Source organism: Peromyscus leucopus, chromosome 6 (genome assembly GCF_004664715.2).
Source record: "Peromyscus leucopus breed LL Stock chromosome 6, UCI_PerLeu_2.1, whole genome shotgun sequence".
NCBI lineage: Eukaryota > Metazoa > Chordata > Mammalia > Rodentia > Cricetidae > Peromyscus > Peromyscus leucopus.
The window spans coordinates 16865389-16881305 of NC_051068.1; the positions used below are offsets into that span (position 1 = coordinate 16865389).

At 41.4% G+C, this 15917-nt stretch overlaps 1 pseudogene; it reads right to left on the bottom strand.

The window, feature by feature from the left end:
- Positions 1–841: 841 nt before the first annotated feature.
- LOC114689248 lies at positions 842–10489 on the bottom strand (annotated as a pseudogene).
- Positions 10490–15917: the final 5428 nt, after the last annotated feature.

A 15917-nucleotide genomic window follows, 5' to 3' on the forward strand; every position in this document is an offset into this window, starting at 1 on the left:
ACAGGTGGCTGCATATAGTTAAGAATTGTGGGTTAATTTAAGTATAGGAGCTAGTCAAGAATAAGCCTGAGCTGATGGCCAAACAGTTATAATTAATATAAACTTCTAGTGATTATTTTATAAAAGACTGTGGGACTGTGGGTGAGAGATTTGTCCTGACTGCAGGCCAAGGGGGAACATATGAAAACTTCCAACTATAGCTCCAGTAGTCCTGGGCTCTCAGTGAGGATGGCTTTGTGAATCTGGTGACCATATTCTGCATCTGCATGGCTTCTCTATCACAGCATGAAGGTCTGAAGCACCCATCAAGTGACGTGGGCATCTGAACACCATCTGAGTGCTTGTGAACAGTAAAAATATTCTCCTGGTTTCTGAAACTACATGGCCAAGGACTTTGAAGCCAAGTTGCATCCTGTACAGCTATGAGTAAGCCAGAGGAGGCTGTTGTAACCACTCATCCCAATGGCACAGGTTGGGGTGGGTGTGGATATTACAAGACAGGAGTTCTAGAACCTCACAATACCCTAAGGATATGCCATCTTGATAGACCTAGTGCAATCAAGTTATGTACATGCAATGAGTTATGTAATCAAGGCAGAACTGCATACAGATGTCTTCAGAGAGCAGCTGGAATCTCAAGTGAGAGACTAATGACCATCCTCAATCCTTCTTCTGAGGAAATGTCAGCAGTCCACAGGCTTCTCCTGTTGGTCTCTTGCAAGTGGGCACAGATAATCTGATCATGGTAACTGTTTTGCTTGGAGGACCATATTCCAGACTATTGTCTTGAAATATTACCTCCCATGTTGCACCATAAGTCTTAAATCTGATTGTCTAAGGCTTAGATCATTACTTGACTAACAGCATATTGGACTCCTGCTTTGCTGCAGTCCACTAGGAAAGAACTCTTCCAGTTCATGAAGGCCATTGAGTGCCCTGCCCCTTGGAGGTCACCTTACTGGTATCTGAGAATGACTTGGGCATGATGCTATAGCCAGTTTCTGTTGAGGACCTGCCCACAGGCTCCATCAAGATGGATGAGGTCTTGTTGACTGAGCCTGGGCTGACAAGACACTGGCCTGTCAACTTGGCCTTGAATGGACTACCCATGATGTGGTTGGGCCCATCATTTTTGACACCAATCAGGTAGTTTCCAGGGGCAACGGGAGTGTACTTGACTTTGTACTCTTCTGGGATTCCTTGGCAATCCACGTTGACCTTGGTGGTTCTTCAATGGCAACAGATAATATCCCTGGGCCTGCTTGAGTGGTTTTGATGAAGAATTCTGATTGGATACCTGCAGTACCCTCCTCAAGCCCAGCACCTTAGGCTGACACTAGAGCAAGATTCCTTCCCTGTTTGGCCAGGCCCCCCAACATGCACTATGAAAGGGATCCCAACCATATGGCTCCCATTGAACTCAACATTGATTATCTGGCTCTAGTTCAGACACATGGCATTCCTCCACTGCTCCTGAGGGTTTATGCACCTTTGCATCAAGCTTTCTTTTTGCATCATTCAGCCTTATAGAAAAGGATGCTGGCTGGTTAAATGTTAATCCTGATTCTAATGCCTCATAACAGTGAGGCAGTGAGTGTCATCTGGATGTGATGATGAGCATCAGGTAGGGTCTATCAGAGATGGCCTCATGGTTAAACTTTATAGACACCTCATAGTTACCAGGCTCCTGGATAATATAAGAAATACCACATGACCCATTTTCATGGTCATGAAATGTAATCTCTGCCTTTCTAGGCCCTCAACAACAATGGAGAGGTCTTCAGCACCTGCTTCTCAGGTCCTGATGCTGAACTCGGCTGGGATGCCTATTTCTCCCCTCTCCAGGCCAGGGCCTCCTGCCTGGATCTTGTGAGCACCTCCTTCACCAAAGGGCCCGTGTTAACTGAGAGGGGTTTTATGTTACATTCTGGCTGTGGTATTTTACACTGATTGTGTGAATGTCCATTTCCTGGGACACAAATTGAACACAGTGAGAGTTCTTCCCCACAGACACCTCGTGGGTGACATGGACCAAGGGGCTGCTGACCTGGGCAGATATGTCACTGCTGTTTTCTGGAATCTTCAAGTTCACATTACAGTTACTGCCAACTATGGCCATAGATAGAGCCTGGCTATTCCAAGTGATGCTCTGTTTGACTCCTCCCTCACCACTGATCTTCACAGTGAATGGAATTCTAGGCACATGTTCATCCCCAAATTTGTTGGAAATGATATATTCTCCAGGCACAATGGGGTGGTAAGATACCGTGTGGACAATGTCCTCCAGGTAGTCTATCTGGATGTCCACATCGCTGGATCATTCTACCACCAAGCATATGCCACCATAACCTGCATCTCTTGTGTCCACAATAAAGTCAGATATCTCTAAAGTATGGCCTTCTGACAGGCCTTGGTCACATAGACTTGGGTGCAGCACAAATTGTCAGTTTCAGAGTGGATCATGAAAATGAATATGGGATTCCAGTAATGTGGTTGCTACTCTTCTTGATGCTGACTAGTTGTTCACCCACATCTCAGAGGATGAAAGAAATGCCAGTGTGGTTTTGGGGCAGCTTCTTCAGCAGACAGGGCTTGTCATGTCCAAATGGGGCTTGATACTGACTGTCATGTATTAAGATCAGTCTCACTGATGTCCAGAACGAAGTTTGCAGCTGATCCTTGTGGTGATATATTGTGTACCCTATCAAATTTGCCTGAAATTCAGAGAACAGAACAAGCCACCAGATTAAACATAGAGGCCAGACAGTGGTGGCACACACCTTTAATACTAGCACTTGGAAGGCAGAGATCTGTTTAGATCTCTGTGAGTTCAAAGTCTCCCCAGACTACATGAGATTGACTCAGTTTAGAAGAGAAAACAGAGCCAGGCAGTGTTTGGATACACCTTTAATCCCAGTACTGGGAGGCACACATGCCTTTAATCCCAGGAAGTGATAGCTAGGTGGAGAAAGGCATATAAGGTGTGAGGAGACAGGAAGTAGAGGCTCCTAGAGGCTTTTCAGCTGGAGGTGCTTTTGGCTGAGTGCCATGCCTGCAGGGCTACAATGGGTTCTCGACTACCCTAAGGAGGGAATGTAAGGACAGGAGATACAAAGGAAAGACACCAAGTCTAGATTCTGATCCAGGTGCCACTTTATTTCCTTTCACAAGGGTTTATATAGTTCTGCAGGGTGGGGGGAGCAAGAAACTGTCATCTGCATAAGGTGGGGCAAGCTAACAGGATGTTTGTATAGGATGTTTACAGGGTGAGAGGGTCAAGGGCTCTGACTCAATGTCCTGTTGCTAGGCAACCTGACTGTAAGATGATCTAGTTCCCTGTCTTATGGGGGTCTGTATTTTTCCACTAACTAGAGATTCTGTCCTTATCCCTGACAGTTGAAGGACACCCTTTCAGCTGAAGGCTTTTCGGCTAAGGAAGCTCTTTCAGCTAAAGCCCTTTTGGCTAGAGCTCTTTCCAGTTGAGGAGTTGGTGAGGTCAGAGGTGGTGGCTGTGGCTTGCTGTGATTTTTTGATCTTTCAGATTTCACGCCAATATCAGGCTCTGGGTTTTTTATTATAAGATCATTTTAAGATTTGAGTTACATCTGGCATCCATCTTTTGGGGTATGAATTCACTCAGTCTGGAGCTATATGTGGTCAGAATCTCCACCACTCCTGGGCAAGAGTCCCTATCATTCTGACTAAGTTTTTGTTGTAGTCTTTCTGCAGCAAACATCATAGGTTTCTGGGCTCTCAAAATGGCAGGAGTTAGCTACTTTTCTTATTTTCCCCATGCAGATGGCTGACTTTTTTACTTCTTTCCTCTCCTGGTGGGTTTTGGCTTTCTCTAGGCTTCCTCAGTCTCCTGTCACACCATCATCTGAATCATCATTGTCAGAAGATTTCATGAGTCACTTGGGATTACTTAAAGGGAGGAATCAGTTAAAAGAAAGTTTTTTTCCCACATTAAAAAAGGGGAAACATTTTTACAATGTATTTGGTCTCTGTTTGATAATACAATGATAGACAGTCTGAAAATGGAACAATTAAATGAGAGGATAATTAATCTTGATGGGATTTATGTAATGTTAATTATAAATATTATTTGTTTGATCATTTCTGTTTTATCATTTAAAAAGTTGGTTAATATGAGTGCCAAGATAAAATTTTTAGAAAGCTTGTTAAAACAGATCATAGAAATATTCAGACCCAAACAGAAGAATTAAAAGGAGAACCAATCTCAGCATTGCATTATAAGGTTACAGGGAAACAGCCTAAGTCTTTCAAACAGCCAACATCAATCTATCCAGTAACCTTAAAGGAACTGCCAAATGATATCTATCCTTAAGGCTGTGTAAGAGCTGACTCGACTCCTGTGCAAATGTTAGATTTGAGGAGAGATTCAAAAAAGCAATAGTTTCATATGGTATCCAGTCATCTTTTGTGAAGCAGATGTTAAATTTGTGGTCAACTTGTAATAGAATTATCTCTCAAGACTGGAGACATTTGGTTACAGCAGTTTTAGAGGCTGGTCCCCAATTACAATGGAGGACCTGGTGGAAAAATGAGGCTAAGACCATTGAACAATGGAGTAGAGCTCCAGGTATTGAAATTTGCCAAGATCAACTTCTTGCAGAAGGCGATTATGCTGATATACAAAGACAATTATTTATATGATGACCACACCCTGGCTTTACACTGCATGAGGCAGCCTTGAATGCTTGGGAAAGAATTAAAGAAGTAGGAAAGAAAATTGAGTCATTTACAAAAGTTATACAGGGCCCAAAAGAAACCTTCACTGATTTCTTACAAAGACTGACTTCAGCAGTGAATAGAATGATAACAAATTCAGAAGCTGAACAGATAATAACCGAATCTCTGGCTTTTGAAAATGCCAATGAACAATGCAAAAGGGTAATTAGGTCATTAAAGGCAAGATCAGCACCCTTGTAGAAATAGATCCAAGATACAATAAATATTGAATCTCATGACTGTGATGATGCTTGGGTAGGAGAGGTGATTTCCAGAGGTTTAAAGAAAAATAGTAATGTCAAATGTTTCAAATGCAGTAAACAAGGTCACCTAAAAAGGGACTGTAAACAAGGCACCCCTAAAAATAATGTTTTTTCAAGGAATAATCCCAATAGAACTCCCCTTCATTCTAGATTATGTAGAAGGTTTGGCAAAGACAGACACTGGACTGATGAATGTAGATTAACAAGGGATGAAGTAATCCCTTGCCTTTGCCATTGGCAAATGCCCTGAGGAGCCTCTTGAAGAACCTCCCATGTCAAATCTGTTTAGTCTCTTTCCTGTCATCCTGGAAGAAACTTCTTCCCAGAGCAATTAAAGAACCTAATGCCTAGTGTAAAAACAAAGCAACAAAAACAAACAAAAAAAAAAAAACTATACAATTCTGGATGATAGAACAGCTATAGAAGAGAACAAAAAATCGGAGGAACTATAAATCAAAATTGATAAAAATTAGATTGGGAACCTCCTCAAAGTTAGGGTTGGGGAAGGGTTTTGTTTTTGTCTTTCAGGAGAATGGAGGCTAAGGAATCTGAAGACCACTGGACAAATGAGACAACTGAAGAAAAACAACAAATCATGCATAAAACTTGTCCCAAGAAAAAGATTTTCTATAGTGAACCATGACCATGCCTAATCATGACTTTGAACTCTCCAAAAAGATGATGGGACCCTACAATGATGATTCCTCAGGACTATGATAACACCACCAAACTGACAAACACCACCAAAAGATTGACTTTGGACTATAAACTGCTCAGGACAATATTGAGATGGCTAGCTGAGATGATACAGCTTCTCAGACTACTCTAGCCAGGACTTGAGACAAGCCCTGTACTTTTGCATTATGCAGAGACTGGAAAACAATGATACAGCTACCTCTCCCAGGACTTGACAGTTAACTCAAAATATGTCTTTTCAGGATCCCCTAAAAATGCCTTTGCCCCCAGACAGCTGGAAGTAATTTAAAGAACATGACACCCACATTTGCAAGAGGTGGGGTGGGTGGTTTTTGCTAATTCAATGAGTTATGGATATTTGTCATTGTTTAGGATGGTTTGTTAGAAGTTGTTATTGTTAATAGTCAGGAAAAAGCTGAACAAGGGAAATTAGATTCAGCATTCTTGTTTGAAAAAAAGAAAAGGGAAGGGAAAAAAGAGGACATAGATAAAAGGTAGATTATTGAATCTATTCTAAAAAATGATAGGATAAAAGAGTAGATTATGGAATCTACTCTGAAAAGAAAATATGAATATGATAAGATAAAAAGGTTGAATCTACTTTTAAAAGGCAACTAATAGGCCAGGCGGTTGTGGTGCATGCCTTTAATCCCAGCACTCAGGAGGCAGAGGCAGAGGCAGAGAGAGACAGAGGCAGGCAGATCTCTGTGAGTTCAAGGCCAACCTGGTCTACAAAGCGAGCTCCAGGAAAGGCGCAAAGCTACACAAAGAAACCCTGTCTCCAAAAAACAAAAAACAAACAAACAAAAAAAGCAACTACTAGTTTTAAATATTTTACATTGGATTGGATTTTTGTATATTGTATACAAATTTTGTATATTGATACAAATTTGAGATTAATTTTATTAGAATATACTGTACATATATTTCTAAACTTGTTCAAGGTATTGTATATATATAGTTCATTTAACAATGTAATACAAACTTCTAGTCCTGGAAAGTTATTATTACCAACTAATTAGTATAAAAAGAAGTGTAAAAAGAATAGAAAGCAAATTAGGTACAACACTTTGGACTCACCAAATAGGATAAATAATGGAGTATTTTCTCTGAATCTGTCAAATGTCAATAGTCTAGATATTGTTAATGTAATTATTGATTGTATATATGGTATATACTTACTGTACTTATTGTATATAGTTTTTCTTATGTTAGTTATAATGTTCCTTTATTATTTTAGACAAAAAAGGGGAAATGTAGTGATACATTGTGTATTCCAATAAATTTGCCTAAAGATCAGAGAACAGAACAAGCCACTAGATTAAACATAGAGGCCAGAAAGTGGTGGCACACAGCTTTAATGCTAGCATTTGGGGAGGGGGGTAGAGATCCATCTGGATCTTTGTGAATTTAAAGGCTATATGAGATTGACTCAGTCTGGGAGAGAGAACAGAGCCAGGCAGTGTTGGAACACACCTTTAATCCCAGCACTGGGAACCACACATGCCTTTAATCCCAGGAAGTGATGGGTGGGTGGAGAAAGTTACATAAGGCATAAGGATACAGGAAATAGGGGCTTTATGACTAGAGGTGCTTTTGGCTGAGGAAGCCTCTTTTAGCTGAAGGCTTTTTGATTAAGGAAGCTCTCTCAGCTGGAGCTCTTTCAAGCTGAGGAGTTGGTAAGAGGTGGTGGCTGTGGCTTGCTCTGCTTCCTTGATCTTTCAACTTTCACCCCAATATCAACTATCAGATTTTTATTTAAAGACCTTTAGAAATTTGAATAACAGATCCTAGCTTTACGTGTGATTAGTTTGTGCTTGTCATTATACTTGAGCAGGGTGCTGTAGTCACCAGGCAGGGTGGGCAAGTAGGTCACTGTACATGTCCCATCTTTGTTTTCAATGCAGCAGATGTCTACTTTTGGGGGTCAGTCCTTCAGTAGCAAAATTCAAACCACCTTCTCCTGCATCTTCTGTGACAATGGTAAATGAGGCATTTTTTGTTGGCTACTCCATACACAAGGCCTGGACCATATGCAGAAAGGCTCCCACTGTTGTGTAGTTCACACAGAACAGGAGAGGGCTTTCAGCGATGTGGCTGCCCATGTATTTGATGTGCATCTTGTGAAGCCTGACTTCAGTGTGGGCATATCTGACAGTGACCATGCTATCTTTGTTGTCCATGATCTCAGGTGTAGCTTTCTTCCCAGAGACATATACACCTCTTCTGTGATTTCTCCTTTCCTGACAGCAAATGAAATTTTAAGTAAATTTGTTGCAAGTCTGTGGATCTGGTCGCAGATTTTGACACCAAAATGTGAGTTTTACAACTCTGGGGGAAGGGAAAGCAACACCTTGAGCTTCTTAGGACAGCTGTGATGGCTGAAGCTGCAAGGAGACAGTTCAGCCCTGGAGGGCGAGGTATCCTGGACACCTCAAGCTGCTCACAGCAGCTCTGACATGAAGGTGTCCCACACCCCTGAAGCTGTTTAGCACAGCTCTGATGGCTGAAACTGCAAAGAAGCAGCCCAACCCTGGAAGGGAAATTTTTCTGACTTCTCAGTAAAGTCAGGCCTGGACCTGCTTCAGCAGGGAAGGGTATTCTGACTGTTCGGGAAAGTCAGGCTATACCTGGTGTGATGGGGGCTGGTCTCCCCCCAGGATATAGCAATCTTGCTTCTCTCTTGGAGAGCCTTTACAGCTGAGCTTTGGTCACCCCCCACTTAAGGGGACTTCCTAGCAGAGCTCTGCTTCTCTAGCCTAAGAAATTGCAAAAATGTAGCAATCTCCTCCTGCTCACGAGAAAAGTGTTACTTTTTGAGCTCTCTCTTGCTCTGTCCACTGAGGGACATCTCAGCAATGTTCTTCTGTTCAGCTCCCCCTTGCTCAATCCATTATGGGTTGTCTCAGCAAGGTTCTTCTGTGCACCAGTGAATGAAGGTCTTCATACCCAAAACTATTTTGAGAGAGGTTTATTTGGGAAGGAGGAATCTAGGAGAGTAGCTGCCTCTACCAGGGTGGAGAGAATAGCTCACAACTGAGCAGGCAGAGTGGTTTATATAGGATGTCCTAGTGGTGGAGTCAACCCATGATTGGTTAGTTTTTTCAGCCCAGGGATTGGCCAAGTTTGTGGGCTAGGGACAGAGATGACCCTGATTTCGGGGCCAAACTGGGTTTCTTTCACTGGCCTTTCTTGGCTTTTTGACTCTACCTCTAAGGTCAGGGCACATTTCTTTCACTGACTCTGATTCTAGAGACCAAGAGTATTATTTTGGCACTGGTTTCAGAATCAAGGCATGTTTCCTTGGTTCTGGGTTTGGGGATAAAGTGTTTTCTGGCTCAGGTCCCAAATGCAGGCTGTGTTTCTTTCCCTGGCCCTAGGGCCAGGATTCTACTGTCCTGCTTTGTGATTGGTTGGATTCACAAGTTAGTTGGCCAGGGGCAGAGATGGCTCTGATTTGAGCCAAACTGTGTTTCTTTCACTGGCCTTATCTGAGCCATCTTCTCCTAGTTCTGGGCTCCAGGGTCAGGTTGGGTTTCTTTAGACAGCCCCCTTTCCTTATAGAAATCACGCATTCAAAGGGATTAAAGCCTAGGCCATGCACTTACTGGAACATAGGCCTCTTCAGTCACCTAGTACCTAAAGGACATGCATTTACCTGGGCCTGCTCCATGGCTATGACTTCTCTATCAGTGACCATGACTGTGAAGAAGCTGTTGGGAATATCAACACCACAGAAGAGCACGTGGATCCCATAGGTGCCTGGCTTGGCAGCAGTGTAGAAAATGTCATAGGTGCCATCTTCATTTTCGATGACATCAGCCTCAGCCTCTGTGACATTCAGAATCATGCAGGCCACTTTCTCCTTCCCAGCAGTCTTGGTATCCAGTACGAAGCCCATTTTCTCTCCAGTTTTCACAGTAGGGGCAATCTCAGGACCTGTGACCAGGTACTTGCTGGATCCACTTGTCTGCATGGCCTAGATAAGGTAAGGAGAATGTTGTCTCCACCATGGCCAACCCAAATTACATAGTGTCTGGTCTTATCAGAGATATAGGTAATTGCATATGTGGTGCTTTTATTCTTGTGGGCAGTGGCTCTCTGAGGCTTTCCCTCTTGGTCTGTGATCTGGACAGCCAGTAAGCCTTCACCAGCATCTCTGGCATCAATTGCCAACTCCACAGGTAAGCTGTCAGGAACCCCATAGGAACTGAGGCCTGGCCCAGAGGCAATCACTTTGCCAGCATCCTACATGGGAATGACCTTGACCTTAAGGGGACTTTGAAGGATCTCATCATCAGTATATTTGATGGAAACAATGTAGGGCTCCTCCTGAGATGGCGTGTAAGTCATTGTGTGTGTGTGTCATCCCCATTTTTTGACCCCATGAGGCCCCTTGGGCCCAGGGGTCTCACTTTTAGTGGAGCTACACCAGCCTTGCTGCTGCTACCGTGAAGGACTACAGGATGTGGGCTGACACACCAGGGCCCAGACTAGGGCCAGCCATTTTGACCTTGCTGGGATCCACATCAGAAACTTGAAGAGGCTGCCAGGGATGTGGACACCTCCATATATGATATTAAAGTCATAATCTCTCAGAGCAAAAGGAATGCACTCAGCACTGCAGCTACCATCCCTGTTGTCTCTGCAGTTCATCTTAGACTCTGATGGCCCCTTGGTGGTTAAGGCTAGCCCACCAGGTCCTGCCTTCTGGTTACCACCATGAAGATATTAGATTTGTTGGTAAAGGCTTCTTTCAATCCAGAACATCTGGTCATTACCACGGGCTGGGAGTCCAGCTCTCAGACTGCCTCCCAGGGTTGCCAAAGAATGCTTTTCAGAAGCAGGACTTAGAAAAATTTCTTAGGTACAATAAATTCACACACGAACTGTTCCAGTCATGTTCTTTTCTTTTTCAGCTACAGCTCTAATTCTTCCTAAGTTCTAATTTCTACTAGTTTTTGGTTCCCTCTAGCTCTCCTTTGTTCTACATGACTTATATACACTTTTAACAAATTTTTTTGTAATAAAAAAAATTACAAAGGCCACATCTGAAGGGGATGAGTAACCATGGCAACACCTGATTTCAAGGTTCCTGCTGTAAGACTGTGACCTGAGACTGGGAGCACAATGCCTGGTGAGACAAACTGCTGAGAAAACTGCACAGGGAGTCAGGTCTTTATCAGCCAGACTTTGAGCAAGGGAAGAATTGGCATAGAACCTTGTGATGCTTTGTGCTAATAACCTTGGTTAGACATCTGCAACTCTGTCCTTGTACATATCTGTAAAGTTTTAACTCACGATCCATTTACAAAGACATTCATTCTAGTTTGATTTTGCTCTTGAGGCTTTGAATCAATTAATTGTATGTGGCTTGTTTTAGAACTGAGAAGTAATTATTGTTTTCTTTATGCCAATCTGAGCTAGTGATATAAAACAGGGCTTAAGTGTCTTACAGTCCTCGTAGAATAATAGATCTAGTTATGAAGCAAATCCTAATATATTTTGTATTCATCAAAATTATGCAGCTTAATAAGAAGTCATCTTCCTAATCATCCACAGATATATGTGCCCATAAGATGGAATATACTCACGAGATATACTTGCATGCAGTGGAGGAAACAAGGGCAGCTGTTATTAGGGAAGAAATGAAGTGGGACATGAGAAAAACTACAGACAGAAGCGACAGGACATTTGCAATCAGTGACCCCATGGCTTTGCCAAGTGGGGCTTCCCATCAGAGAGTTATTTGTCTGATGGGTCGACCTGCTCAACACTAGTTATCACCTGCTGTATACTCCCACAGACTCTGGATCCTCCCCCTTTTCTTGAATAGAAAAAGAAGCATGTAAATCTCTCTAAGGCCTGTGTGTACTGTGGATAATTTGAAAGTCTGAAGATGATTGGAAGAATGTCAAGCAGTATTGTAATAATTCTGAAATTAATAAGAATAATTTATATTGATAGCAAGGTGAGAACTCGTGTAAACACCCTGTAGGTGTAGTTGTTTATGATCCCAGAACATTTCTGATTCATAAAAGGGCAGAGGAGTAACATAAAAATCTATAATAGTATGATATGATATTGTTAAGTGTGTCTAAATATTATGCTTGAGTTATCAAAAAAGAATTGTTTTGTTTAAAATATACACTTTTGTATATTAATCTTTAATTAATTTGTTTTGAGTAACTAAGGTTATTGAAGCATTCTTAGATAAAGAGTTACCTAAATAGCAGTGTGCATCTATACCACCAAGGCTGTAGTTAAAGTTGACCTGTAACTCAAATTTGTAACTAAACAATAATAAACCATTTGGCTATAAAAGGGGCAGTACCAATTTGTCTCAAAGTATACACAGCAAGATTTTCATAACAGAACAATTGTCAGAAGTATATATGGAGACTGTCTGATAAAATATACATAACAGGACCATGGGCAGAATTTATATGATTAGTAGTAGGACATTTTTAAGGGCAGTCCAGTCACTGAGCTGGGGAATTCTATAGTATAGGAGCAGGGGAGAATGACAAAGGGGTGCAGAAATTGCTCATGGTTACTCCATGCTGGCAGGGGCACAAGGCTGGGGCTTCTGAAGGCTGGAATGCATGGAAGCCCAGCAAGAGCAGACTGTTTCACTTGTCCAGGATCTGTGAGAGGTATAGGCAGCTTTGGAAGGTCTGCTTTGGGAGGGTGCATGTAGATGTAACCAACCGTCTTATTAAATAAGAAACACAGAAACAATGTGAAAGAGAAAGCCAAGAGGTCAGAGCTCAGAGCTAAAATTTCACCCTTCCTCCTCTGTGTCCCAGCTTCTCAAAAGAGAGCTATTCCTTGGTGTGTCAGTTGTTTCCCTAGTCATTCTGCCTTCTCATTGGTTGTAAACCCGAACACGTGACTGCCTCGTCACTGTCTGAATGTACAGCCCCCTAGATCTTAAAGGCATATGTCTCTAATGCTGGCTGTATCCCTGAACACACAGAGATCTTTGGGATTAAAGGCGTGTGCCACCACCACCACCACCACCACCACCACACTCTGTCTATGGCTCTAATAGCTCTGACCCCTGGGCAACTTTATTTATTAACATACAATCAAAATCACATTTCAGTACAATTAGAATACCACCACATTCCCCTTTTCTATTTTAATAAAAAGAAAAAAAGCAAAAGGTTATGACTAACAAAAGAAAAACTATATACAAAAGTACAATAACTATATACAATATATACAAGTAATAAATACCTAAACAGGTATTTGACAAATCAGAGAAAATAATTCCATTATCTATCCTATTTTGGTAAATCCAAGATGTATCTAATGTACTTTCTATCCTAATTAATTTTCAACTATAACTAACTAATTTTCAACCATAACTAACTAATCTTCAACTCCTTCAGAGACCCAAGAAGGGAATAATATTAGCTAACAAAAATAAAAAACAGGAAGTGCATGCAAGCAATTTCCAAAAAATTTGTGAGTTGACAGAAACAGCCAGCTGCCTGGGCAGTCACCTGAGGTTTCTCCACAGTGTTGGGGCATCATCTTCAGCCTATAGGCTTAGTGTTTCAGACAGACTCATTTGTGAAGTAGGAGGTACACAAGGTCAACAGTTCAACCTCACATTGGGTGAGAGCAGTCCATGTACCAGAAACACCTGAATTCCACACCTAGTGTCCTGTCATGATTCAGGATTTTAAATTCTGGAAATTGTTGACAGTTTTTTAATTCAGCTGTTCATTCTTCTTGGCTGTGTATATATGGCTTCATCTCAGCATCCCCTTCTTCTCCACATCCCTCTATTAAATGCCAGTCTACTTTCGAGAGGCATGAGCTTTCAGCTGCTGTTCCATTGCACAACAGAAGCCATCAGCCCTCTGCCTGTTAAGCTGCCTTCGAAGAAAAGGGCACGGTACCTTTTCCGGATTGCGAAGGCCACTTCAGGGATGGGGCCATATTGTCCTGGCCTCAGAAGATGCCTTTTGATAAAGCCATAACCACACTTGTTTTGGCAAGAATCAGTAGTCCCTTGTTTCGTGTTCTGTCTGTCCATTTTGTCCTGATGATACAAGGATACTTTGTTGTCCAGTGGCTAACTTTTGCCACAAGTAAAGTTGACTCCATATGCAGTTTCTTCAATGCCCATATTTTCTCTGAAGTAGATTAGTACTGCCAGGAGCTGACATGTCTCAAAAAAGAAAAATTTTTTCTTTGTTGGCATCTGTATAAAATGTACGAACTCCAGATATGGGTTTTTGCTGTACAATTCGAGGCAAGATCCAATCAGCTCTCTTTATAAGATCAATTCTATCGCTTTGGGGATATTTGCTGTTAATTTCTCCCAAAAAATTACTGCAAGCTCTTTGCCAAGGTTCACTTTCTGTCCATAATTTTTCAATGTCCTCCTTAGTTATAGGTACGACAATTTCTGCTGGGTCCATGCCTGCTAATTGACGAAGTCTCAATTTTCCTTTGTAAATCAAGTCAGAGATTTTTTCCACATAAGTTTTTAATTTTTTATTTGGTTTGTTTGGTAAAAATATCCATTCCAATATAATATCTTCCCTCTGCATTAATATTCCAGTAGGAGAATGCCTAGAAGGTAAAATAACCAAAATGCAATCCAGCTTTGGATCAATACAATCCACGTGTCCTTCATGCACTTTCTTTTTTACCAAGGCCAATTCTTTCTCAGCTTCAGGTGATAATTCTCTTGGACTATTTAAGTCCTTGTCACCTTCTAAGGTTTTGAACAAATTAGTCAGTTCATCATTTTTTACCCCAACAATAGTTCGTAGATGAGAAATATCTCCAAATAATCTTTGAAAGTCATTAAGAGTCTGTAGTCTCTCTCCTAATTTGCACCTTTTGGGGTCTAATTTTTTGTAACTCTATTTTATATCCTAAGTAATTAATAGAATCTCCTCTTTGTATTTTTTCAGGAGCAATTTGTAATCCCCAGCAAGGCAAAATTTTCTTTACTTCTTCAAACATTCTTTCTAAAGTATCTGCATTTGAGTCAGCTAGTATAATATCGTCCATATAATGATAAATTATAGATTTTGGAAATTTTTTACGTATCACTTCCAATGGCTGTTGTACAAAGTATTGACACAGAGTTGGGCTATTCAACATTCCCTGTGGGAGGACCCTCCATTGAAATCTTTTAACCAGTTGAGAATTATTATAAGTAGGCACTGTAAAAGCAAATCTTTCTCTGTCTTTTTCTTGTAAGGGTATTGAAAAGAAACAGTCCTTTAAATCAATAACTATGACAGGCCATCCTTTTGGTAACAGAGTAGGCAAAGGCATCCCAGATTGTAGAGAGCCCATTGGCTGAATTACTTTGTTAATTGCTCTAAGGTCTGACACCATTCTCCATTTACCAGATTTCTTTTTAACAACAAAGACAGGAGAATTCCAGGGGCTACTTGATTCTTCAATATGCTGAGCATTTAACTGTTCTTCTACCAGCTCTTCTAAAGCCTGGAGTTTCTCTGTTGTTAAAGGCCATTGCTGGACCCATACAGGCTTGTCTGTTAACCATTTTAAAGGTAGAGTTCTTGGTGTCTTTGGAAGATCATCAGTTATTGTGCCCTGTTCTTGTATAATATAGATGGCTGGTGACCACTCATTAAAACAATGTCTTCTAATATTTCTCTCAGTAACATGTGCTAGTTTATGATTTGTTTCTGAGATTGGAGGGATGTTAATCTGAGTATTCCATTGTTGCAACAAGTCTCGACCCCACAGGTTCATAGTTATGTTAGCCACATATGGTTTTAATTTTCCTCTCTGTCCTTCTGGACCTATACATTCCAGCCATCTTGCACTCTGTTTCACCTGAGATAATGTCCCAATTCCTAACAGTTGAACGTTTACCTCCTGAAGAGGCCAAGTTGGATGCCAAAATTCTGGTGCAATTATGGTAACGTCCGCACCTGTGTCTACCAGACCAGACAACAAAACACCATTTATTTTTATCATTAATTTTGGTCTTTGTTCATTAATAGAAGTTTGCCAAAAAATTTTCTTTATGTTTTCTCCTGAATTTTCTATTCTCTCTGTTTCATCATCCTGACCAGTATGATTTATTCCAATAGGCATTTTGTTATTTAATCGCTCAGAGCAGGGATTTCCTCTATGGCTGCAGGAAAGGTTTGAACTGGATTTGCAATGGGGCCTGCGTGAGGCCCCTCTGGGAGTTTC